Source organism: Acanthochromis polyacanthus, chromosome 14 (assembly GCF_021347895.1).
Source record: "Acanthochromis polyacanthus isolate Apoly-LR-REF ecotype Palm Island chromosome 14, KAUST_Apoly_ChrSc, whole genome shotgun sequence".
NCBI lineage: Eukaryota > Metazoa > Chordata > Actinopteri > Pomacentridae > Acanthochromis > Acanthochromis polyacanthus.
In genome coordinates this window covers 26,863,131-26,887,416 of record NC_067126.1, presented here as the reverse complement: position 1 = coordinate 26,887,416, position 24,286 = coordinate 26,863,131, and the positions used below count along the sequence as shown (strand labels likewise).

Genomic DNA, 24,286 nt, shown 5'->3' with positions numbered 1-24,286 from the left:
GCCCATTTCCACTATATAGGCTCCCAAATTAGGCTCCATGAATAATATATGGAGAGATTAGAATAAGGTCACAGTGAACCACGGACACATGTGCGATCTTTACGGCTTATCCGGCCAAGTTTTAAAGAAAATAATGACACGCTGGAGACAACACTTGTCTCCTTCTTCGCCTTCGTTACTGGAGGGCTGTTATTACTCTTATCTTGTCTTCACACCTCCTCCTTATTGACGCACCTCTCTCTGTCTATGGCCAAGAAGCGCGCTCCCGCCTGCGCGTCCCCCCTCTGTCGGCACACTGAGCGGGTGTCGGCGTGAACGTCGGTGAGCTGTGAATGGACATTAATGGGGAATGTAATATTCTTCTCTCACTGCCCGCTTTCTTCTGTCATTGCACTCCCTGCAACGGAACCCGGGTAAGTTTATTTTCTGCAGGTTGGACATTTATTGAGAGACAAGCTGCTGTGCATTTGTTTTTTTAAATTCACACACCGAAATGGGAAGTACTTTCTAGACACAGATAGATCTCTGTGCAGCCTAATGGGTGCACATTCGGCTTAATTGATACGGAAGAAATATGATGTCATCTTAATTGGCTTTGTAAAATTTTCTCCTTTATTGTCTCTGTGCATTTAGAAACCTAAGCAGAGCCTCCACCTTAATGCAAAGCAGAACTATTTTTTGGATTAAATGTTCAAGACTTTTATCATAATCCGTATTTTCATGTTTATCTTTCCAAAATGTTAAAGAATTATTTTCCCTGTGGAGTTCGATCATTGAATTGTCTAATTTTTATTCAGTTTCCTCCTCTGAGATAGAAGACAATGACTTCTGTATAATAAATCAGAGTGTGCTTTTAGTTATGTAAGAGAGAAAACAACACACTTCTAGGCCTTTTACCATATTTTATATTAACTGACCATTACCCATATCTCTGATAGAAAGGGTTCATTAAGAGAGAGCAATAATGAGGAGATTCATCTTCTGAGGAATTCATCTGGAAGCACAGGCTCTCTAGTGGCTGCAGGTGTGTTTGTGAATGTCCAGCATGTCCACATACTGTGTCTGCTCACAATGAGCTTAATATCCGAGGCAGATTTTATTAAAAGTTAGCAACGTGCTGCCCACATGCCTGCCGAAATTCAACTGGGAATTTGTTCTGCAGCAGTGAAACGGTTCTTTGACCAGCCGCAGGTTCACTGGCTTTGCCGGACCAACCCATGGAAGATCAAGCCCACAACATTACGTCTAGTACGATCAAGAAGGAGGAGTGTGTGTGTGGTAGAGAAAAGAGAGAGTGTAGCATGTGTGTGTGTGTGTGTGTGAGGGTGTGTTGCAGCATCTGTGCAGGATTCATTTACTGTCAGAATGGGTTGGTGTGATAAAGAGACAGTGGGGCTTGAGAGACTTGTAAGCCTTTTCATGTGATTCTGAGGACCACTGACTGTGTGCGTGCTCGTGCCACCCTGTCGCCACACAAAAACATCAATACTTGGCCATTTGGTAAAAATTAAGATTAACTTAAATGGCAACATTTTTTTAACATCTTGATATTAAAAAAAATCTTTCCTGCACATGGCAGTATGGTAATTATCAGAGGAACACTGTGGCCATGGAATAAAGTATGTTCAGCACATGGTTATGGTTATGCAATGAAAACATTTGGCTGATAGTGAAAGACTGCGGTCAATCGAGATGTGAATGTTTTAACTGCGAGGCTGGGCTCGTCCCAAATGTCCTGGACACATTAAATGCACACCCACTATCTACTATCTCTCTCACCACATAAAGGACATAAAGTACATCTTCTTTCTCTGGCATTACCATTGCTATAGGAAGTAAATATAGATGTAATTCCCATGATACTAGGGTGGTCCATGAGTGGACACGGTAGTGTGTCAAGCCCTCTTCAGAGGCTCAAGGACAGCACTGAGGACCCTTTTGTTTAATAACTTGAAATATTGTAGAATGTCTCCGCACTGGGCTCATTTTGGCCGAGGAGGCGCATTTACTCAAGGTATTTAATTACAGCGGGGGAGTTATCTTGGAAAGAAAAATAATGGCTACCAATGATGAGTAGGAGAGTCAGACCAAGGACGCTGGTGATGGTCTGAGGCCATGGAGCAATAAGCATTCAGTGTAGCTTACGCGGTAGTTTCCTGCCAAGTGCTGGGGAAACACCAGTCCCTCTTTTTAATTCTTCTAAACTGATACTTGAACTCAGGCTGTCCACTGATACCAAGAACCAGTTTGATGCCAGTGACTGTTTTTCCCTTTTCTTACATTTAAACTGTACATACTATATTAAAGCTGGGGTAGGCAATACTTTTCTGGCCTCATTGGGGGAAATTTCATAGTAATCTTTCAGCAAATTGTTATTTAACTGGTCTGAGAGGAAACTAGACTTCTGAACCTCCTCTTTGCCTTGTTTTTGAGCTTTCAAAAATACAGCCTGTTACCGGAGACTTCAACCAATCAAAGGTTTGTCCACCCAGATCAGCAGAGATAGTATACAGAGTGACAAAGTCCACAATGAGAGCAATATATGGTGGGAAAATGGGTTAGATGGAGAACTTTGACTGGGTTTTCAAATTGGAGTGCAGCCACATCTAAATGTTAACTTTGATCTTGACTGTTTTTGCGCGTTTGAAGTACATTGGGGCTTGATGAGAAGGGCCTCAGCTTGGCTTACATAACAGGAGTTCCAGATGGATTAATGCTGGTTTCACTGCTCCTGATAATTGGAGGAGAAATCTGGTTTGGGACCCTGGTCCTAACTGATTTACAGATCTAATCTTACCCTTGAGAGTTGCTCACAGACCCATCCAACCCACCCCAATAATATAAAACATGTTTAAGATCTATGAGTTAAAATTGGGATGGTTATGATTCCCATGCTAGCATCTAGAGAAGTGGACACTCTTGCCAAGCAACACTGAACATTCTGACCCTTGAGGCTATGAATATGAAATCTCATTTTACATTCTTGCTGAAGAATAAACAGCCCATGTTGACTGCATCTTTCCAACTATTTTCTCATCCAGACTTGTTAAGCCTTCTGCTTTTGTTTTTTTTCCAACTGCAAAGTATTATTAGCGCTGCAGCAAGTTGTAGTCTCTATGTTGTTTACCGCTACGAGATCATGTGAGGTGGTGCTCTGCTCCCCGATTGCTCCCTCTGGCACCATTATCTTAATAGAATCCTGTAGATGTAGTCTCTTATTTCCAGTCTCATTGGCGTGCATGTCTGAGATTAGAGAAAAGAATATCTGTGAAGTTTCTCCTCATGTGTGTGATGCAACCAGATTTCAAAATCTGTTACAACTTTAAAACTCCTCTAGCGTGAGCGAGGCCCTGGGACAGTGAAGGGAGAGGAAAGAGCTGCAGGAGAGCGTTCTGGCATTTTTTTCTAGTTTTCTGCCTATCCCAGCTTTAAGTAGACCTTTATGTAACATTCTTATATGTCTAATATGAAACTGTAACCACACATGGCCTCAGTATTTTCATCGGAGACACTGGTGTCAACACTAGTCCACTATTTATATTCAAGATACATTTGGAGACGCAGAAGAATAGTGTGCATACCAGTAATTGTAACAGTTGGATTACGATAAATGCACTCAGGTTGCTTGAATCACATTTCCTAAAATTGTTTATCATGCTGGTGATCCGACTTGCTTCAGCAAACACATTGTCTTGCATATTCAACCCCCCCTCCAAGTTTTTTTTAAGCCATTTTTAACATGTCCATATATTTTTTATAATGATTAGATTTATCTTAAGCGAAATAAGCAGTCAACACCACAGCTGAGAATTTTCTTGAATTTTTCTTGAAATCTTGAACTTCAGTGTACCAATGACAGTCTCAAAAACATGGATTCAGACCTCCAAGGTTTTATGTGTTGCGAACAGAAGCAACCAGCCTGGAGGTGTGGGGCTTTCTCTATCATTATTCTTCAAACACAGTTCAAACATGTATGGCTGATTTAATCCAATATTTCAGCTTGCCATTGTGAAATGCCGAGTAGTTTTACAGTGTTTGAACAGAGTCATAGGTGAGCTGGTGTGCTGCAGAGAGTGGAGAATCCATTTTACAGCATGAAAGAATTATTTTCACAGAGAAAAGTTGAGCTGGGATGAGCTTAAATGGGTTAAATCAACAATCAAAGAGGGATTTTCAATCATTTGGGCTTCATATATCTATCTGACACATTTTATGTCCCCCGATTACAAAGAAACACTGCTCAATTTTTGAAGCGTTAAATGGAAAGCCTGCAGGTTTCCATCTTGCACTATCTTCATAGCTTTACTCGTATACTGTAGTTGTCAACCAGGTTCTAGAGAAATCAAAGCAGAAATAAACTCCAGTGAATTCTGCGGTAAATAAAGCAAAACACCATGAGAGCAATTAAAGCAATCAAAACATGAAATATGAGCAGACAGAAAAAAACAAAAAAGAAGCTGGAAAAAATATTATAGTGAAGGGTGCAACAGTATAAACAGAAGCACATGTCAAGCACTCACAAAAGCTCTTCATTCCACTAATTCACCCAGAGTGCATTATGGTAGCCCATGTGAGAAACAATGAAAGCATCCTTACAACTTAGTGTAAATCTGAATATGGCATTGATCTTTACACATTGTTGACTCCAACCGTGAGAACTGAAGTAGTAGTAGTAGTAGTAGTAGTAGCTGAAAAATGGGGATTCAAAAGAGGATTTGCTAGTATTGAATTACCTGGGTATTGGGTCATCTTGTGAAGAATATATATATATATATATATATATATATATATATATATTTTTTTTTTTTTTTTTTACAAACTTTGACAGGTGGATTTCTTTTATTGACAGGAAAACTACCAGACAAAACACAGTAGATGAGTCGAACTGAATGTGTAGAAGATATGGTTGCTTGTTCTGACAATGATATTTAACCAATGTTTCCTCTCTGTTGTATAGAATGAGAATGGTGTGTGGTTTTTGGCCTGATGGATTTTAATAATGAAGTTTATTCATCTGAAAAAACACTGAAATGTTTCTAATATGTGCAGTTTATATAGTCGGTACACAGAGAAACACAGCATAGCTCAATATTTTTAATAAGGCCTGCTGTCTCTGTTTTTATAACACTCAATACTTTGCTGATACTGCTGTTAGCTATTTGCTTTACTGATAAGATCAAATGATGCTACCACCTTGAAAGCAGAGAGGCTGGTGTTCTTTGATTGGACAGGAGTTGCAGCTGTTTCTTTACTCTTTAAATTCAGTTTGTCCTTGGATGTGATTGAACTGTTTTTACCTTACAGTGTAATTTCATTATAGGACAAATGCGGTTTGTGTGGTTTCTCTTATTGTTCCAACAAGTTAATTCGATTGAGATTGGTACATTTTTAATTAAAGTCTTGGCTTACTTGGTTTTTAGGAAAAGGCATGTCTTCCTATTTTTCTCTGCCTACTAACAAAGCCCAGACACATATCCAATTCACAGCCTGTCACTGACATGTCACAGAGGCAAGAGCCTCAATCAAGACTGGTCCGGATACATCTTACTTATTGATGCCTTTTTCAACTTTCTGTCTTTTTGCACTGCCTGTTGCGAAAGGAATTGCACAAATGCTTTTCAGCTACCTTAAAACACTCATAGCCTTCAGGAATCTATGTTTAATTAATTGTCACCAATCCATGGCAGATGAGAATTCAAATTAGAGGTTCTTACGCCAACATTAGCTGCCAAAAAGAACCAAATGCTAGACAGCTGTCATTGTTTTTTTCATGGATCTTTGAAGACATTTGAAGGCTCTTCAAAACCAAGACAGCAGAAAGCAAACAGAGCAATATGACCACAGGGTTCTTCTTTGCCTGCGTGTCTGTGTGAGAGAGAAAGACAAAGATAAGTACAGATGGAGGGAGCACCTATACAAAAACTAATTGTGGGGATTATAGAGCAATTGAATATGTAAGAGTGAGTACTAACTCTGAATAAACCGTAGGGGTTAAAATAGTCGACCTGAAGAGATCATCTATCATCTGGCCATATCTAATAGAATGGACTCTGTCCTGGACCTTGAGAAATGGTCTCTCCCTGTGGCAACTTCTATGAAATTGACTCCTAATGGAACAACAGACAAAAGTCTAAAGCCCTACTGGTGGCGCCAAAAGCAGTATTGTCCATTACATCGAGTGTTGCAAGGAATAAACAACACACAGTACTAACCTTACTGTTGTAGAGTTCTATCTACCAGTAGGAGTAAAGGTTCAAAGTTTGTTTTCAGGCTGGAATGGAAGGATGGCGTCATGTACGTCCATCAATCCACATGTTCTATGTCTGTTTAACCTCCAAACAAGCAGCTCAGCAATGTGAGCCCTGTGGAGTCCTGACAATCCTTTTTCAGTTTCCCCAGAGAAAATGGTCCAGCCCAGCTCCAATTTTTTTTCTGTCATTCTTCCCCTTTGGAAGCTTTAAGCTCCTCTAAGTTCCAAAAGGTGCCAAGTCATTAAATCATGTTTCCCAAATGAAACTGCAAGTGAGACTTTACCCAACCAGACACAGAAGGCTTTTCTGCTATATGCTGTACTTTGCACCTCCTTTTGTGTGACCAAAAAATATCTTGCTAAGCTGGAAACCATTTCACCAAATTTGCAACATGCAGTCAGTGAATGGCAACATTCTATCATCATTTTCCATCCTGTTAGGTTTGAAACATTCCATTAATAGAAAATGTTTGTGCTTGTAAATCATGCATGGACATGTCAGAAGCCTGTACGATTCACAAATGTATTTGCAATTTCTGAGCATCGCCACCAGTCAGTAATCTGTGTGTAAATGGTGCTTTTGTTTCGTGAAATGGGCTGCTGAATCTTGAAAGCCTCAGTAGCATTACAGACAACTTGTTTGTATTCTGTTCCCAAAGAGACTTTGATTCATTTTTATCTTCTACTCCTATGTGTTTTCCCCTTTGTTCTCCATGTGTAATGGCTCTATACCACCCTGAACCAAAGTAAAGGTGTTACTGTTTATCCACACTCATTAAAAATAAGTTGTTTTCCTATGCTTTCTGAAGTCCCAGTTGTCAGTGTTCTCTGATCTAATACCCATTTTAACGGGTTACCATCTGGGCCTTCTAGCATTATTACGAATACTTGTTAAAAATAATTTTGTTTTGATGCAACAAGCCTGCTGGTGGGGTTTAGTTTAGGTTTTGGGCAGCAAAACGACCACTGAAAATTGGTTTGGTTTACAATGAAACACACATGAACATGGAGCAGTTGTGATGGATATGTAATCGCTGGTCATGCATTTATAAAAACAGTGTTGATCTGCTGGTCTGAAACACTTCGTACAAGCTGCTTACAAGAGCAAACAGTTGGATGCATTCCTTTCTTCCACATTTGCATCCTGCCATTCCTTTTCCATCTGTCAAGCTTTGATATATTTATTAAAAATAGATGAAAAGCAGAACAAACAACAAGCACAAAGGAGCTTGTGGATGCCAGGAACTGTTATGGTTGTGCTTTACAAATACTGCAGAAAGGTTGCATTTCTCCTCAACTTTTGAAGGACAAGCAGATCTACCAACCACCATCACACACTGAAAGCAGAGTTGCTTGGATGGGGAAAAAAAATCAATTTGTCAGATGGAATTAGCTGCAGGGCAGTGCACATCTTTCACTCTGCCTACATACAGCATCTGCCTTTATGTAAAATAGCCTTTAAAATAAGATCTGCACGCAAATCTCATCTCACAATCTGTGCTCTGTTATATAGACTGAACAGTCATGAAAGCTGATAGTTGAAATCCAGGCTTGTTCATTTGATTAGTAAGCAGAAGATTGTTTGTACTCCTTTGTCTAACTTAAACATTAACCTTGTGTGTCAAAGAAAGGTCAAAATGAAGATGTATTCTTCTTTGTGTAATTTGTATTCATGTTAGATTTGTACAGATTTTTTGTGTAAGCTGCACCTTTTTCACAAGAGTTGCTAAACATTAGAGCTTATTTTTTTTTAAATGTGTGGAAAAAGTCAGAGATGAAAGCTAATGTGTAATATTATTGCTTAGTGAGTTGGGAATTCAGAAAGGATCAGGGGCACATTGTAGTCCAGCCTTGTCTGCTCTGTACTGTAAGCAATGCACTCTAAAAAGGATTTTTAGTGCTGTTGTAGTAGGAGTCCTACAGGTTTGAATACAAATTTAACATTGGCTTTTCCCAGGGGCTCTCTTCAGTTTGGGCTGAAACAACTTCCAGTTTAAAAGGTCTATTAATTCCCTCTGCTGGCAGTTCCATTTCAGCTCATTTTCATCTGGGAACTAAAGTTGTGCGTCAGTTCAGGAGTTCTTCGTGGACCATTGAGGACAAAGCGGCTGAATTATTTCTGAATGCCTGATAAATGACGAGCACTTGATCTGATGCTGCAAAAGTGACGCGCCCGATTTTAGAGCCTCAACTGATTCACATGAGTGAGGTTGTTTGAAAAAAAAAAAAAAAGGTATCTGATTGTGCGGTTCTTGTCCATTAGTCATCCCATGAGAATTTACCGTGACCCTAGCGACCCACTGCAGCTACTTTCAAAGCTGTTAACTTTGTATGTGTGGGAGGTTTGTAGATGCAGGCAAGATAATGCTGCATGAGTATTTCTGTTTGACTGCGTGTTTGTGAGTTGTGGCATAACTGTGAGTATTATTACTTCTTGCACCCTGCAACACGCTGCTATCGTTTCTGCTTCTAATTGATGTTCTTCCCAAGAGTGATCAAAGGGCGCAATCACTTTGTATGTTGTGTGTTTTGGAAAATGTGTGTGTTTATAAGGTATGGAAGATAAAAACACAGATTTGACCCACATTTGGTGTAGATTTTTATTGTTCTATACAGAAAAGCAGTCATTTTGAGACACTATGTATTTCGATTTTTTTTTTTAAAAGGTTGTTGCTAGAGGTACGGACCCGTACCCGTAGCCTGTGGACTACGGATACGGCACTTGCCATTTGCCAATCAGATACGCGAGATCTGGTCACGTGACTCCCGGTAGACGCTAGCTGTACGGACCCGTAGCATCGGTACGACAGGTACGGACCCTAAACCTGACCCTAACACTAACCCTAACCTTAACCTTTGCTTACCTTTCAACAGTTTGCAGTGGTTAGCAGCTTCTTGACTCGCGAGACTCGCGTACGGGTCCGTATCTGTCTGGCAAATGGAAAGTGCCGCACCCGTAGCCTGTGGGCTACGGATACGGACCCGTATCCGTAGACACTACCTTTTTTAAAAGGACATTATCAGTTATAAGGACTTGGTTTGGGTTGAGTTAATGGATCAAAAAGATATATCATCAGACAGACTGAGGGAGAGGTTGCAGTGTGATGAACATCTATAACAGTCCATGTGATTGATGACTGCCATTATGAATTAAGAAATCCAATATATTATTAGAAATGGTCGAGTCGGTCAATGTTAAATTTCCACGGAGTAGTCATTATGTGACCTCCTCTTTGTCTTATTTAATGAGAGAATTGACCTAGTCTTACTGCCGGAGTCATTTTAGAGGAATCCATAATTGGCTTTACATTATAAGTGAGTGTAGAGTGCAGTGCAGTGATGTAATCTTGTTGCAAACTTTGTCAGCTCCATGTTTTCATCTCAGCTTTAAGTGTGGAAATCTAGAAGCAATTACAACTAATGTGCTCTGTAATAAACCCAAAGTACACTACAACAAAATGAAGTAAATGAATAATAAATGATAGGAATCTAAAATCTAGCAAGCTTTGTTTCCTGTATCTGTGAATTTTCCCCAACAACATGAGCTGATAAAATACAGCAGAAAGTGTCTCTGGCGACATGCTGGAACCAAGAAATTTCCATTTCTTGGTTTAAATATTTCAGCCATTAGCAAGAAAAAAAAACACTGCAAGTTCTAAATGCACTCTTGAAAAACCGTATACTTACTCTTGTTGCTGTGACAACTGCAGCCAATTGTTGATAGTCTGTATGTCCTATTCTTCTCCATCGGGACATGACAACCACATGTCCACATCTGGAACCTGCCTGTCCATTTGGAGACAGCTCCAGTCTGCAGAAATAAAACTTTGTCCGCTAAAAAACTCGAGAGCTTGTGTCAACACAGTAGTGAAACTCCAACAATAGAATCCATCACACTACCATAAGGAGGCATGTTATTGGTCCAAAATTTATTCTGCTGCATGACAACGACCCCAAACATAGAGACACGAAGAACAAGCGAGATGAAGAACTCGGAGTCCTGCACCAGATGGTGTGACTCCCGCGGAGCCCTGATGGCTACATTGCCAAGCCACAAAGGCACAACAATTAGAAACAGGAGCGACTGAGACCGCTCAGATCCACCAAAAAACTGTAGAGAGTTCAGAAAGATAAGTGAAACATGTGAAAGTATACCTAAGAAAACTGGAAACATTTTAGATTCAAAGGGTGATCACAACAGAAACTGATTGATTTGGGTTTTTAGTACTGAATAGGCCAGTGTCAATTTTAACCATTAGGTACATATTTATTTGGTGAAAAGTGAGTATTCTAAAAGACTAGTGGTGGATTTGTTTGCAGTATGAGCTATGACACTTACTCACTGGTCCACAATAATGTAACTGTTGTGGACTATAGTAATTCATTTCAGGTCACTGCCAGTTCAGTGGCCAATTCAGGTCAGTACTGGATACATTAGTTATTTTACACAATTGCACTTTCGGGGAAAAAAAATCCTTTATATCAAACATAAACACACTTAGCTCTTTGGCCTGTGTAGTATACTGCGAAATTCTCTTCTCTTCTCTTCTCTTCTCTTCTCTTCTCTTCTCTTCTCTTCTCTGCTCTTCTTCTCTTCTCTTCTCTGAAAATAAAAAGGAAAAACGAAAGATTATATATCATTGCATCACATTTTGTCTGGAGGCCCTTTGTCTACACCCAAGCAGCGGGGTTCAGTAGTCTTTTGAATCCAACCACATACAAGATACTAGCCTCGAAATTCAATATTCCAAGAAGAGAGGCTACAAAAACGCACAATGAGAAGTCCATTGTTCTTAAGCTTGCTTACTTGCTGAAAAAAATAGCTTGGGAAGCCAGAAATCTCTAAACCTTATCAAGTAATTCAGTTGGTAGTTTGTAATTTATTCAGCCCCTTGCAGCTGTGTCATTCTTAGGATATTTCCATTCTAAAGCTGCATGTTTCAGCACTCGGAGCCTTTTTCTCTCACCTTGCGGGTTCTAATCATTCATCTGTTTCCAGCAGAGGGGAGCATGCAGCCTTGAGTCAGCAGGAAATCTGATGAAAATTTGATCGTCTTTCTTACCGTTTCAGAGGGTTTTATCATTTGTTTTCTATCAGGATGTTACTAATAGATTGCAGAATCCTTGTATCCAAATATTTGCATATAATTAAATACAGAATAGGTGCTAAAAATTGATTTTATTGCCTCTCTTCTGTCAGGCATTAATACTTCTTCCATCGTCACTCTAATTAAAACATTTTAATTTGAAAACCAAAATGAGGGTCCATAACCATGCAACTGAAAACATTGGTTCGTTTTCAAGCAAACTCTGGTGTAATAAACAATCCACCAGTCTTATTTTTAGGATAAAGTTAAGACAATGCGATGGGTGTCTGTTTTTTATTGTCATTTTTTCCATTGACAACAATTGAGTTGAATGTTGAGCAACAATCTCTTTATTTCAAAAACCATCTAAATGATCCATTTCGTTGCATTGATGTTTCCTTGATGTCTGTATGAAACAGAACTCGTTTGAAGTATACTGAGAAAATTGCATTTTCACATAAACAGTGGGGGTTTTTTTGTTTGTTGTTTTTTCCCATTGAACTCCCTATAATTTAGCCCTTTGCTCCATTGCTTCCAGCTGGTCCATTTACACTTTGCAAAGTAACTCATGTGGAAACAAGCGAACATGGGCAGAAGATATTATCTCCTGCTGGTTTGAGGAACTACGAATGATGTGCACTTAAATTAAATCCGTGTGGCTGATTATGTCAGTATTCAGGGTAATTTAGATACACATTCATGATGCAGGTGTAGCAAAATGTTGGTTCAGTGCTCACACATGTATCTGCTCAACTTTTCATCCTTTTTCACCAGATTTTTAGTGAAGTGCAGAGAAAAGGTTGAATAACGTTCCACGAAAGTCAATCATGATGCAAAACAGGAACCTCGCACCGGGTGGAACAGTAAACAAGAGCTAACTGACTGAAGGTATGAACCACAAAAGTACAAGTTAGCTGGCTTTTAAATTTTCTATTTTTTTAAAAGGCAGTATTGTGGTACTAACTATTACGCCCTGCTTCTTTGTTTGTTACTTTCTATTTAGGTTGCAATCTTCAGACTAACTTTACGTACTTGCAACTTGACCTCCTCCTATTATACATGACCAGTTTAAAAAAAAGAACAAAAAAACCTGCAGTGGAGTGCAGTTTTGACTCGTATTTTTCTGTGAACCTCAACTCACACTATCAACAGTTACACAGTTAATTAAAAATGAATATATATATATATATATATATATATATATATGTGTGTGTGTGTGTGTGTGTAAATGTCTAACCCGGGAAACCACTCCCACTTCCTAGAAAGTGCAATCCAATAAACTTGCACTCTGATAAGTGCCTAATTCCTTTTAGAGTAAACATAAAAAAAACAGGCAGAAACAGGAAAGTTTCCACAAATGTGGACTCCACAATAGAGACAATTGTCTGGCATGTTTGACTAATTGCTTGGTTTTAACTGTAAAATACTTTACGGCAATGAAAGATTATGATTTTGAGTATTTTTTAAATTATCTTTGTGTATCAAAGTTACATATTTAGAAGTTTTTCTATTAAAACAAGCATTACCTACCTTAAAATGACTTGGATGTAACTCAGCACCATTGCTTCCTCTTGAAAGTGAAGCTCACACAGTGTCTGACTGACTCTCAACTCATCCCTCCTACCGCGCTGCAGCTCAAACACACCAGCTCACCTACAGCCCTGCTCAAGCACCAGAAAACTACTCACCTCCACACACCGAAAAGCTGTAACTATGGTGTAATTCAACCATAGATATCCGAATCAGAAACCGAAAAAGAATGATACAGCACTACTCTAAAAGCCCCAAACAAAGACTGAATCTGTGTTTTTGAGACAGGAGTACACTGCAGTTTCAGGGTTTCACACTTTCGTCTGTTTTATGGCTCTTATCCAGGTTGTTTTCTCTTGACTTATCCTTGCTTGTGTTGTATCTACTCTCAGATGTATGTCGCTTTGGATAAAAGTGTCTGATAAACAAAATTGTAAAACTGTTTGGTGGGAATGCTCAATCATGCCCTTGTCTGCTTATTTTACTCATGATGTGTATTGCAGCATATACAAAAACCATTTTACAAACAAGAAGGTAAAGAACCCTCTCTTTAACTAAAGGGCGTTTTAACCTAACCCTTATTACAAATCTACAAGTACTTCAAGTCATTTAGACCGTAGAATTGCTTAGCATGCTTTGGATAATAATGTATTAAAATGAATATTGTATTTAAGCAAACAACAACCATCAGCAACATTTGGCAGGGAACAAGCAGGCGGTGCTTTATCTCCTACAGACATATTGCTGTTACAGTTGGTGAACATAATCAGCACATAAAGTGAAAAAACAGAGCTGGTAGAACCAAAACAGAACTACAAGAAAAGTTATTTTCACTGTAGGGTCGATGTTGGCAACACAACACAATGTGACACAATGCAACGCAGTGCAACGCAACACACTGTTAATGAACTACTTTTCCTGAGGTAATAATAGGTGGTAGTGGTGGTTTTGTGTTTTGCACTTCATGCTGATGTTTGTTCCGCTGGTAAAAGTGCATGTGCTTTAGAAAAACATAAATTAAGAAACACTGAACATATTCAACAATTAATATACAGTGCTTTGTGAAAGTATTCGGCCCCCTTGAACTTTTCAACCTTTCGCCACATTTCAGGCTTCTAACATAAAGATATAAAATTTTAATTTTTTTGTCAAGAATCAACAACAAGTGGGACACAATCGTGAAGTGGAACGAAATTTATTGGATATTTTAAACTTTTTTAACAAATAAAAACCTGACAAGTGGGGCGTGCAATATTATTCGGCCCCTTGCATTAATACTTTGTAGCGCCACCTTTTGCTGCAATTACAGCTGCAAGTTGCTTGGGGTATGTCTCTATCAGTTTTGCACATCGAGGGACTGAAATTCTTGCCCATTCTTCCTTGCAAAACAGCTCGAGCTCAGTGAGGTTGGATGGAGAGCGTTTGTGAACAGCAGCCTTCAGCTCTGCCCACAGATTCTCGATTGGATTCAGGTCTGGACTTTGACTTGGCCATTCTAACACCTGGATACGTTTATTTGTGAACCATTCCACTGTAGATTTGGCTTTATGTTTTGGATCATTGTCCTGTTGGAAGATAAATCTCCGTCCCAGTCTCAGGTCTTTTGCAGACTCCCAACAGGTTTTCTTCCAGAATGGTCCTGTGTTTGGCTCCATTCATCTTCCCATCAATTTTAACCATCTTCCCTGTCCCTGCTGAAGAAAAGCAGGCCCAAACCATGAGGCTGCCACCACCATGTTTGACAGTGGGGGTGGTGTGTTCAGGGTGATGAGCTGTGTTGCTTTTACGCCAAACGTATCGTTTTGCATTGTGGCCAAAAACTTCCATTTTGGTTTCATCTGACCCGAGCACCTTCTTCCACATGTTTGGTGTGTCTCCCAGGTGGCTTGTGGCAAACGTCAAACGAGACTTTTTATGGATATCTTTGAGAAATGGCTTTCTTCTTGCCACTCTTCCATAAAGGCCAGATTTGTGCAGTGTACGACTGATTGTTGTCCTATGGACAGACTCTCCCACCTCAGCTGTAGATCTCTGCAGTTCATCCAGAGTGATCATGGGCCTCTTGGCTGCATCTCTGATCAGTCTTCTCCTTGTTCAAGGTGAAAGTTTAGAGGGACGGCCGGGTCTTGGTAGATTTGCAGTGGTCTGATACTCCTTCCATTTCAATATGATTGCTTGCACAGTGCTCTTTGAGATGTTTAAAGCTTGGGAAATCTTTTTGTATCCAAATCCGGCTTTAAACTTCTCCACAACAGTATCTCGGACCTGCCTGGTGTGTTCCTTGGTCTTCATGATGCTCTGCACTTTAAACAGAAACCTGAGACTATCACAGAGCAGGTGCATTTATACGGAGACTTGATTACACACAGGTGGATTCTATTTATCATCATCAGTCATTTAGAACGACATTGGATCATTCAGAGATCCTCACTGAACTTCTGGAGTGAGTTTGCTGCACTGAAAGTAAAGGGGCCGAATAATATTGCACGTCCCACTTTTCAGTTTTTTATTTGTTGAAAAAGTATAAAATATCCAATAAATGTCATTCCACTTCACGATTGTGTCCCAATTGTTGTTGATTCTTGACAAAAAATTAAAATTTTATATCTTTATGTTTGAAGCCTGAAATGTGGCGAAAGGTTGAAAAGTTCAAGGGGGCCGAATACTTTCACAAAGCACTGTATTTGTGTGATGATATACTTCTCAGGAGTTCTCAGATCTTGCTTTTCTCCTCAGGAGCTAACAATGTAATTCATAATGTGAATGTCAATTAATAATGTGATTCACTTTTCCACTTTAACACCGTGATAAGTGGATATAATAACTGTAGCATGTTGGCATTATCCAGTAATTATAGAAAGCTACACACCAATTATGCGAAATATTTAAATAAATACTCTCATTACATCCAAATACCATGTGGCTCTTTAACCCTAATTTGTTGCGAGATAACAACTCCTGTTCTTTCCAGGCAATTGCTGTAGGCAAGCAGATTTCTTTGAAGTAAAATGGCACAGCTCCAGTGTCAAACTCCAGTTTCTCACAAGCTTAGCCTCCTGACAGCCCACCTCTTTATCTCAAAATTATCTAAGAGACTGTTAGTAATAATGCAAAAAAAATATATAACACAAGAGAAATGTATTCTTCCTGCCTTTCCCACCTACTTCTTTTGTCACACGGCTGCACTGTATGCTGTGTTTGTGTAAAGACTCTTCCTACACCCATGAAGCTGGAGGATGTGTCTGAAGAGAAAATATCTTGATTTTTCCAAAGCCAAATGAAATGACATCTAACTATCTGAGATATTATATAAAAGAGGCAACATTATCCATAATACAAACTTTATACTTTAGTAATTTATGTCTCTTCCAACTCAAGGTGCTCTTTGTAATTAATGACCAGAGTTCAATTTATACTTTAGTCTGTAATACTGCAAGGACTGGCTGTTGCCAAAACACCTTTTAAAAGAGTCTGAATTATGTAATGAATGACAAACAGAGAAATAACCACCTTAATGTCACAGCATATTGCTTAATGATTCAATAAGGTCCGCAGACATTTTCAAATATATACGGCGGTTTTATTGGAATCTATTTGATTCATTATTGAAGTATATACTCAGAATGTTTTTCCTTTTTCAAGTTTTTTTTCATGGCAGCAATTTTCTGTGTGACAGTCTTTTTCTTGGGCAGAATCCCAACATTTAGTAGCTCATGAGGACATTTCCAAGAGCACCAACTTTTGATTGTACAATATCTGCGACAGCAGTGCTCAAAATAAGTCAGGTGATGTTTCTGTGGGTAAAATCACTCCAAATAGGCAGTGGCTGCTATTGTGCATTCACATAATTAAAACTAGATAAATAAATCACAGAAAAGACAGCAAAAATCTCTTGTGTTTTATTAAATGTGCATTTTTCTTTAAATACTTAGATACTTTTGAGGGAATAAAGTGGAGTATGGGATAAAACTTGACCAAAATGTCTTTTTAAGTCCTTGTGAGACTGAGTTGATAAATTCTACTTTGTGATGTTCTTAACAGATCTCAGTTGACTCATATTCTACCTGGCTGGCTGTCGATCTGTCTTCTAGATTCTATAAAAGTCTATAGCAAGAATATACTGTACTAATACAGTACATAGAGGAGTGTCTGCTATTTAGCCTGATGACACTGGCATAAATGGGATGCAGAAAGTACAAGAAACATCCCTCATTTCAATAATTTTAACCTACAATTCAGCTGCACCGCCTCCAAAATGACACTTATTAAAAAAGGGAACTTCGTCATAACCTTCATGAAGATCGGGGTTATTGCAGGGCTGTTGCACTAGACTGCATTAGTTCTACTAGATGTGCCTAACAAACTGCCAGCAGAGTGTGTTCTGTGTGCTCGACTCGCTTCCCTCAGTAACCTGGTGATTTGGACGAGGACACAGAGGCAGGATTGGTGGGTACTTTGCTGTCAGGATGTTCAGCGATGTTGAGAGGAAAATGAATTTCACATAATTATGTGTGCCCAGTGCCTCCCTGCAATTTCACCGTCTCCCAGATGCTCGGCTGTTTGTGCGGCTGTTTAGATATGTAGGGCTACGTGCCACAAAGTCAGAAATGTCAAAATCCTATAGGGGGCTTTAATCAAGGTAAACAGTGGATTAACGTGTTCAAAGACAATGTGCTTTGATTCTGCGCTGTCACACTGCAGATTAAACACGCCACCAGTTGCGCTGCCTTCAAAGGCACCCAATCAGTTGACAGGGAAATGCCTTCATGCAGCCTAAAACACTCTCTTCCTGACAAACGCATTCATTTTAAACTCTGCATAGACTGTTTTTGGCTTTCTCAGCCACATTAAACCTGCATTGTTGATGGATCCAAATAAGTGTTCTGGTGGGAGATTAACTGTAATTCACTGCTCACCAGAAAAACGCTTCTGCTTTCTTCTACAATTATAATAAAATTTTTCACACTATTCAGTTGCTGTTACACATAAAATCATCAAAGTACGTTGTGAGTTACTTGGTAAGTCTACTGCTAACTTCAAACTGTAGTTCGATTACTGTGTAATGAGGAACTCAGCATTCATTTTTTTAGCTGTTTGTTTCTCAAAATCTTATATCTGCAATGTGACTCATTGAAACAATATTTCAATGGTTATGCTTAGGCACTCACAGCACATGGTTTAAGTGGCAATGTTAAAGATTTTGCTTAAAATACCAGCATTTTTAAGTCACTATCTATCCCAAAATGACACTGTTAATTGAGCCTGTGATCCACTTGTAAGCACCATTTTATAAGGTTTACATATTTCATGAAGGATCAATTTTTATATATTTTTTTGATATATTCATGTATTCGTATTTTTTGGTTACAAGGAAATGTTAGATTTCATATGTATTAGATTTGATTTCATGGTTATTTACACAAAAATATGAGTGTATGCAGTTTTGCTGTGGTCTATCTGTCTTTACCCACAATGAAGACATTGTTGTTTCTTTTGACTTGAATTAGAGAATAAATGAGCAACACTGTCTTTTTACCGTGCTGTGATGGTTAAAGTTGTCACACGCGTAAAAGATAAGTCTCTGTGTCGGCCATTCCAAAGAAGAGATTAAATGAAGAAAATGAAGAAAGCAAAGAATCAAAGATTAGCCTCTACACCACTGATGAAATTATATGAAAGCCCTTGCATTTCAAGTGTTATGACCTCATCTGTGGCAACATTCCTGCGCAAAATTATCAGTCATGAAGAGTTAGTGATGCATGTTCCATCACCCAGCAGTTATCTTCCTGCCAGAGCGGGTAGGAGGAGCTAATGTGACAGACTCTTCAACCCACCTGTGTGTGTGAAGTCGTGTACAGTTTTTTTCTCTCCCTCTTTCCTCAGGAGATATTATTTCCTTTTGGGTTTCATTAGTGGTGACCTCCACTGACGATGTCAAAAAGGTCAAAGTGTTTGGATCTTTGGGATGTAACAGTCACAATTACCACTTTTCATCAGTATGGAACAGATGTCTTTGAGATTGTCACGTAACGGTTCACAGACCATGACGATTGTCTTAATTTATTATAGAAAAAGCCTCCAGTGACTTGCAGTACAAGATGTTCTTATGAACATGTGACTGAAACCACAATCTTCCCTCAACTTGAGCCAGAACCTGAATTTTGTTGACTAATACATGTGAAGCTAACGATGCAAACCAGTCTGTGTTTTGTTCCAGCTAAAAACTGTTCAGGAGTGAATGAGGCATTTTCACTCATAAAGGTCATATTCAGCCTCTGACTTCACTGTGGTGGAGTTTTGGCCCACTCATCTTTGCATAACTGCTTTAGTGCAGCATCATGGGCGAGATTGTGAGCCCACCTTAAAATCTGAGCATCTCAGCATCTCTCTGGAGTTCAGGCTTTGCCAAGACTGATCCAAAATTGTAATTTTATTTGGTTTGAGTGATTCAGAAGTGGCGTTGTCTTGTCTTGCTGCAGAACCCAGTTATGAGCTTGAGCTTCTAACCACAGATTAGTGAATTGACGTTCTCCTTCAGATTAGAGCAGAATTCTTGTTTTCCTTAATTATGTCCAGTCACCCTGCCTCTGAAGCGGCAAAGCTTTTCCACGACATACCACCTCCAGGATCGAGAATTTTCTTTTTAAGGAGTTTTACTGACATCTAATGTAACAAGAATCCTGCCTTACATGTGATTTAACTCCATCGAACGTCCTTCCAAAAAAATTTGAGGGTCATCAAGGTGTGTTGTGGCAAAATGCTGATGAACCTTAATGATCTTCTGGGTTAGCAGAGGTTTTTGCCCAACCACTCTCCAGTGGATCCCCATGTTTATCCCCATTGTCTTTCCGATAGTGGAATAATGAGTGCTGACTTTTAATGAGAGAGGCCTACACTTCTTTGGATGTTTTGCAGGATCGTTTGTGACTTGCCAGATGAGTTGTCACCATGCTCTTGGAGGAATTTTGAGTTTTGTCAGCCACCTCAGGGGAGCTTCACTTTTGTTCCATGCACTCTCAATTTATAGATAATGTCGCTCACTGTGGATCATTGGAGTCCCACAGCCTTAGAAATAGCTTTGCAGCCCTTCCCAGACTAATCTATTTCTATCACCTTCCTCCTCATCTCCTCTGGAATTCCTTTTGACTTTGGCATAGTGGGCTCCTGATGAGATCTTTTAGCCAACTTCATCCTTTTGAAAATGGCCTATTTAAGTAAGGATTTGACTGAACAAGGCTGCAAGGAATCAAATTTGTGTGTGTGTCTAGCCCAGCTGCAGCCACTTATTAATGCAATTTGGCATTTCTGGATTTAGTAAATAAGGTAGCAAATCCTTTTTCACAGCCTCATGTGATGTCACAACAGGATAAGATCAAAGGGGTGAGGACAGCAGCAGCCCAGCTGGTTTTTAAAGCTACAGACATTGAAACAGCCCGTTTGGAACAGGGTTAAAATCAAAAGTGACACAAGTGTGATAAAACTGAAGACCTGTGCAATATGTGGAGGGCAAATTTAAAATACACATTCTAGGGACATATTGGAACTTTGAAACTTGAATTTTGTGTGTTGTCAAGTTGCCTTTGTGTTATGCATTTTGTTTTAAGATCTTGCACAGAAGAACAAAAGAAGTTTGTGAGTTCTGTTATACGCCATGGAGCATAGCTTCAGTCCAATAGTGAAGTTTATATGCATATAGCACCATATTCCAGGGAGCCTTAAAAATTTCTTCATTTCTGACAGATTGAATACCAAGTTCACATGGATTTCAAAAGATATTTGTACAGACTGATACAGAAACAACACACTGACCTGCTCTACCAGTGCACATACTAGTGTAATGTACAGGGCTATGATAAATTGGAACTCTTTGCCAAGTGACGTCACTCATGCAAACAGTAAACGGCAGTTTAAATTTCTTTTAAAAAGGCATCTTTTGTTATATAAATTTTTTGGTCCAAAGGTATTTGTTTTTGTTTGTCTTTGTCTTTGCTTTTGTAAGATCTTTAAGTAGGTGTGTGTGGGTGTGAATGTGTGTGAATGGTTGGGGGGTGGGGGGGTCACTTTTATTTTGGTATTATGTGGTGAAAAACAGGTGTAAAATGTTTTCTTTGTAATGCTGTTGGACTGACTCCAGGAAGAGTAGCTGCACATGTTGCAGCTAATGGAGTTCAGAATAAATACAAATACAAATACATCTCCAGGATTGCCCAGTGAGGGAGAAGGAGTCAATGAATTTTAAGTATTGAAACACATGAATGGACACATATTATTACACCCAGCAGCACATTTGGATATGTGTTCTAGAGGTGATCTGTAACACGAAACACCCAGTAACCAATATTAGATTACCCGCAGTATAGCATGGAAACAACAAAATGTACTACAACTGCTCCGTTAGCACCAGTGAGTACTTGAACCGCTTCCATCAAATTCAGTCCTCGGGGGGCATCTCGCCAGCTAATACTGCTATCTGCATGAAGCAGGTAGAGAGAGCTACCGGCGACATGGTGGGCATTTGCTTGTGCTGAGCAACCCCAGCTGTGACATGCATAAGGGGATACAGTCAAGCTTCAAACGAGGACACAGGTCAGTGAGTGAGAACAGTGACGGCTGCAAAATGCCCATGACAGCAATTCAGAGCTCGAGGAATAATGTGAATGTCAGCCTTTTGTTAGTGCAGGTGAGTGAGTAGTGGTTAATAAATTAAACGTGTAATTCGCCCATATTATCATTTAGTCATATGGAACCACATGTTCTTGCTCGAGTTCTTTCATTTGCATAAAACACTCTCAACTATGACAGCGTGATTAAATATTAATAAGAGCCGAATGGAGAATATAACACTGGAATATTAGGGAAATGTTTGGTACATGCAGTCAGCCCATGCTGTGCCTTTTACTTATTCATATGATTCATTGCCTTTCCTTGAAAACACAATTCACTATGTTGCTTTATCATGTTTCAGTCGAGGGTGTTTTCCTGTCGCAGAAAGCTAGAGCAAATGTTTCATTTCTGTGCGACATTTGTTCCACTTAAACACAACCAAACAACAACAAAAACCATATTTCACCTCCTTAGACGGTGTTCTTTGCAGCAATTTCTTCGGCCAACTTTGTCATTTACCAACGCCCCAAAATTAAATAGATACAGCTGATGAAAGCAGATGAACAGAGAGATACATCAGCGAATGGATGTGATTTGCTGTGCCCTCATGGCCATTTATTATGCATCTTTCCAGAGCTGTCAGTCACACAATCCACTTTTTCACAACTCTTCTGCCTCACAACAACTCTTGGCAGCTTGATGTCCTGCCTGTTTGTGCTTCGGAGATTGTGCTCCACGTGACAGCTGCAGCTATCCCGTTCTTGTAAGAGGAGAAACAAGGAGAAGGGGAGAAAGAAATAAACTTTTTTGCTGATTGCCATCCTTCTCACAATTAGAGTGATGTCTACGTTTTATCTTATATAGAGTATATGGATGTGTACGTTAAGGTTTGCAGGTACTTATTTTGTGATTTAGCTGTGAGTGACATAAACTGGTAGAAGATAGATGTGGCACCATCCCGAAAAGTTGAGCAAGTAGTTTAGCATGTTTCTGCTTTGTCAGCCTCCTTGTAATCAGAACTTTCTGAATCTAGGCTGCAGAAGTCGATTCTTGCAATACTGCTGCAGCTTGATATTGCAGTCGCATAATAGCGTTGCTGCTCCAATTTTTCAATTTTGAAAACATATAGAGTTATTTGAGCGCCGAGTAAATCTGCTAATACTAGATAATGCTAATAGAGCCCATTATAACTTACTTAGCAGTGTGTGGTGTCTGGTGGCTCATTTATCTTATCACGGCCCATCCATAATGAGCGGATAATTGTGAATAATGAAAATAATGCAGCGTCACTGTAAAAACACAAACTCGAAAGTTACAGTGTAATTTGGAAACAATGTGGCAGTGAGTCAGTAAATGAAGCCGTTTTTCCAGTCTGCTGAATTCATGCAAAGGCAGTTGGGGTTTTTTTTAAGAGTAAAGGAGATCAGAAGAGGCCCGATTCATGCTGGCTCACTGGAGCTTATCTTCAGATGGCCTTGAACAGTGTGTGTGTTTTAGAATGTTTCAGGACAAAAGCAGATGATTTCTTTGTTGCGCACAATGACAGGCTGACACCGTTCGTGCATACGTCAATCACTGCATATGCATAGACGCTCAGACGCACACTCTTAAACAACACTCCTCACGACAGTGCCCACACTGTATGTCTAAATATGTTTGTGCGCAACACTGGAAAAAACAGTTGTCAGATGCACAGCTGAGAATACAACAGTACAGTGACAAAGAGCGCGAGAGAAACGCAGCGGTAGTCATCATTTATCTATCTGCACAAAGTAATCTGCATTTTAAGTACGGTTCCAAACTCATTTGAGGGTAAATGGGAGGGAATGTAGAATGTAGAGGCAGAGGAAGGCAATTTTATTGTCTTTATATACAGAAATCATAGGTATGAAGAGAAAAATACAGTTCGCTGGTTTACTTCACAGTAGCAAATCAATTTGTACAGGATTAGATTTGCCTTTTAAATGTATTTTTCAGACAATGTGGCATAATGACTCTTCTCAGCAAAGAGCCAGCTTTATTAAAGTGTTGGTGAAACTTCACTTTAGGCAGTAGTTTTCTTGTATGGAGCCTGAAAATCAATTAGAAAGCCTTTCCTAACACCCCCAAACCACTGTTTTCAACACTGGGTCTGGCATTGTCAACAAGGAGTTGGGAAAAGTTATATTGCCTACAAACTGCGTATACAGCAAAAAAAAAAAAAAAAAGTATACATAATTTATCAGAAAAAAATAATCATCCAGAGGGTTCTTTTGTGTCAGCATGCTTTTCTGAACAGTAGAAATCTCATTTCTTTTCTCTTATACAGTTAAATCCCTGCTCTAAGCAGAGATCTTGGAGGTGACTCAGTCTGGCTAAGGCATGGCCAGTGCCCACACCTTGAATGAAGTAGTGGAACAACACTCATCACATGCCTCTGCACTGTTCTTGGCGATTTCACCTACATATTATGTAACCGTAATGGCGATTTCACCTAGATTTTGCTACTGTTGCTACGTGGAGCTCCTCATTGTTTTCTGCAAATTATATTAGCGGGCACTTTGCCATAAGTTACAGTTAAGTGAACAGAAACTTCTTATCTCATTGAGCTGTCATGTAGCCTTGACACCCCACTCACCCACCCACCCGGCCCCGGACCTGCCGCCTGGGATTCCATCGGTCTCAGCAGAGACCTGACAGTTTGGCTGCCTCTGCTCGATCACCACATTAAGTAAAAGTACTGTAGTTCTTGTGTTTCTATAGCAACAGTTTCCACTCATGTCTTCAGGATACTGAGCAATGCGGAGAGTGAAGGAGAGCCGCAGTGACAGTCGTA

The 24,286-nt window shown here is 39.5% G+C and overlaps 1 protein-coding gene across 1 annotated transcript in view; it reads left to right on the top strand.

Annotated features, from left to right (window-relative positions):
* The first annotated feature begins 256 nt into the window (after nt 1–256).
* Nucleotides 257–24,286, top strand: part of htr1fa (5-hydroxytryptamine (serotonin) receptor 1Fa) — a 28,182-nt gene continuing 4,152 nt past the window's right edge. The window contains exon 1 of the mRNA XM_022203613.2: nt 257–413. The gene's annotated coding sequence lies outside the window, so the exon portion shown is untranslated. The remainder of the gene's footprint in view (nt 414–24,286) is intronic.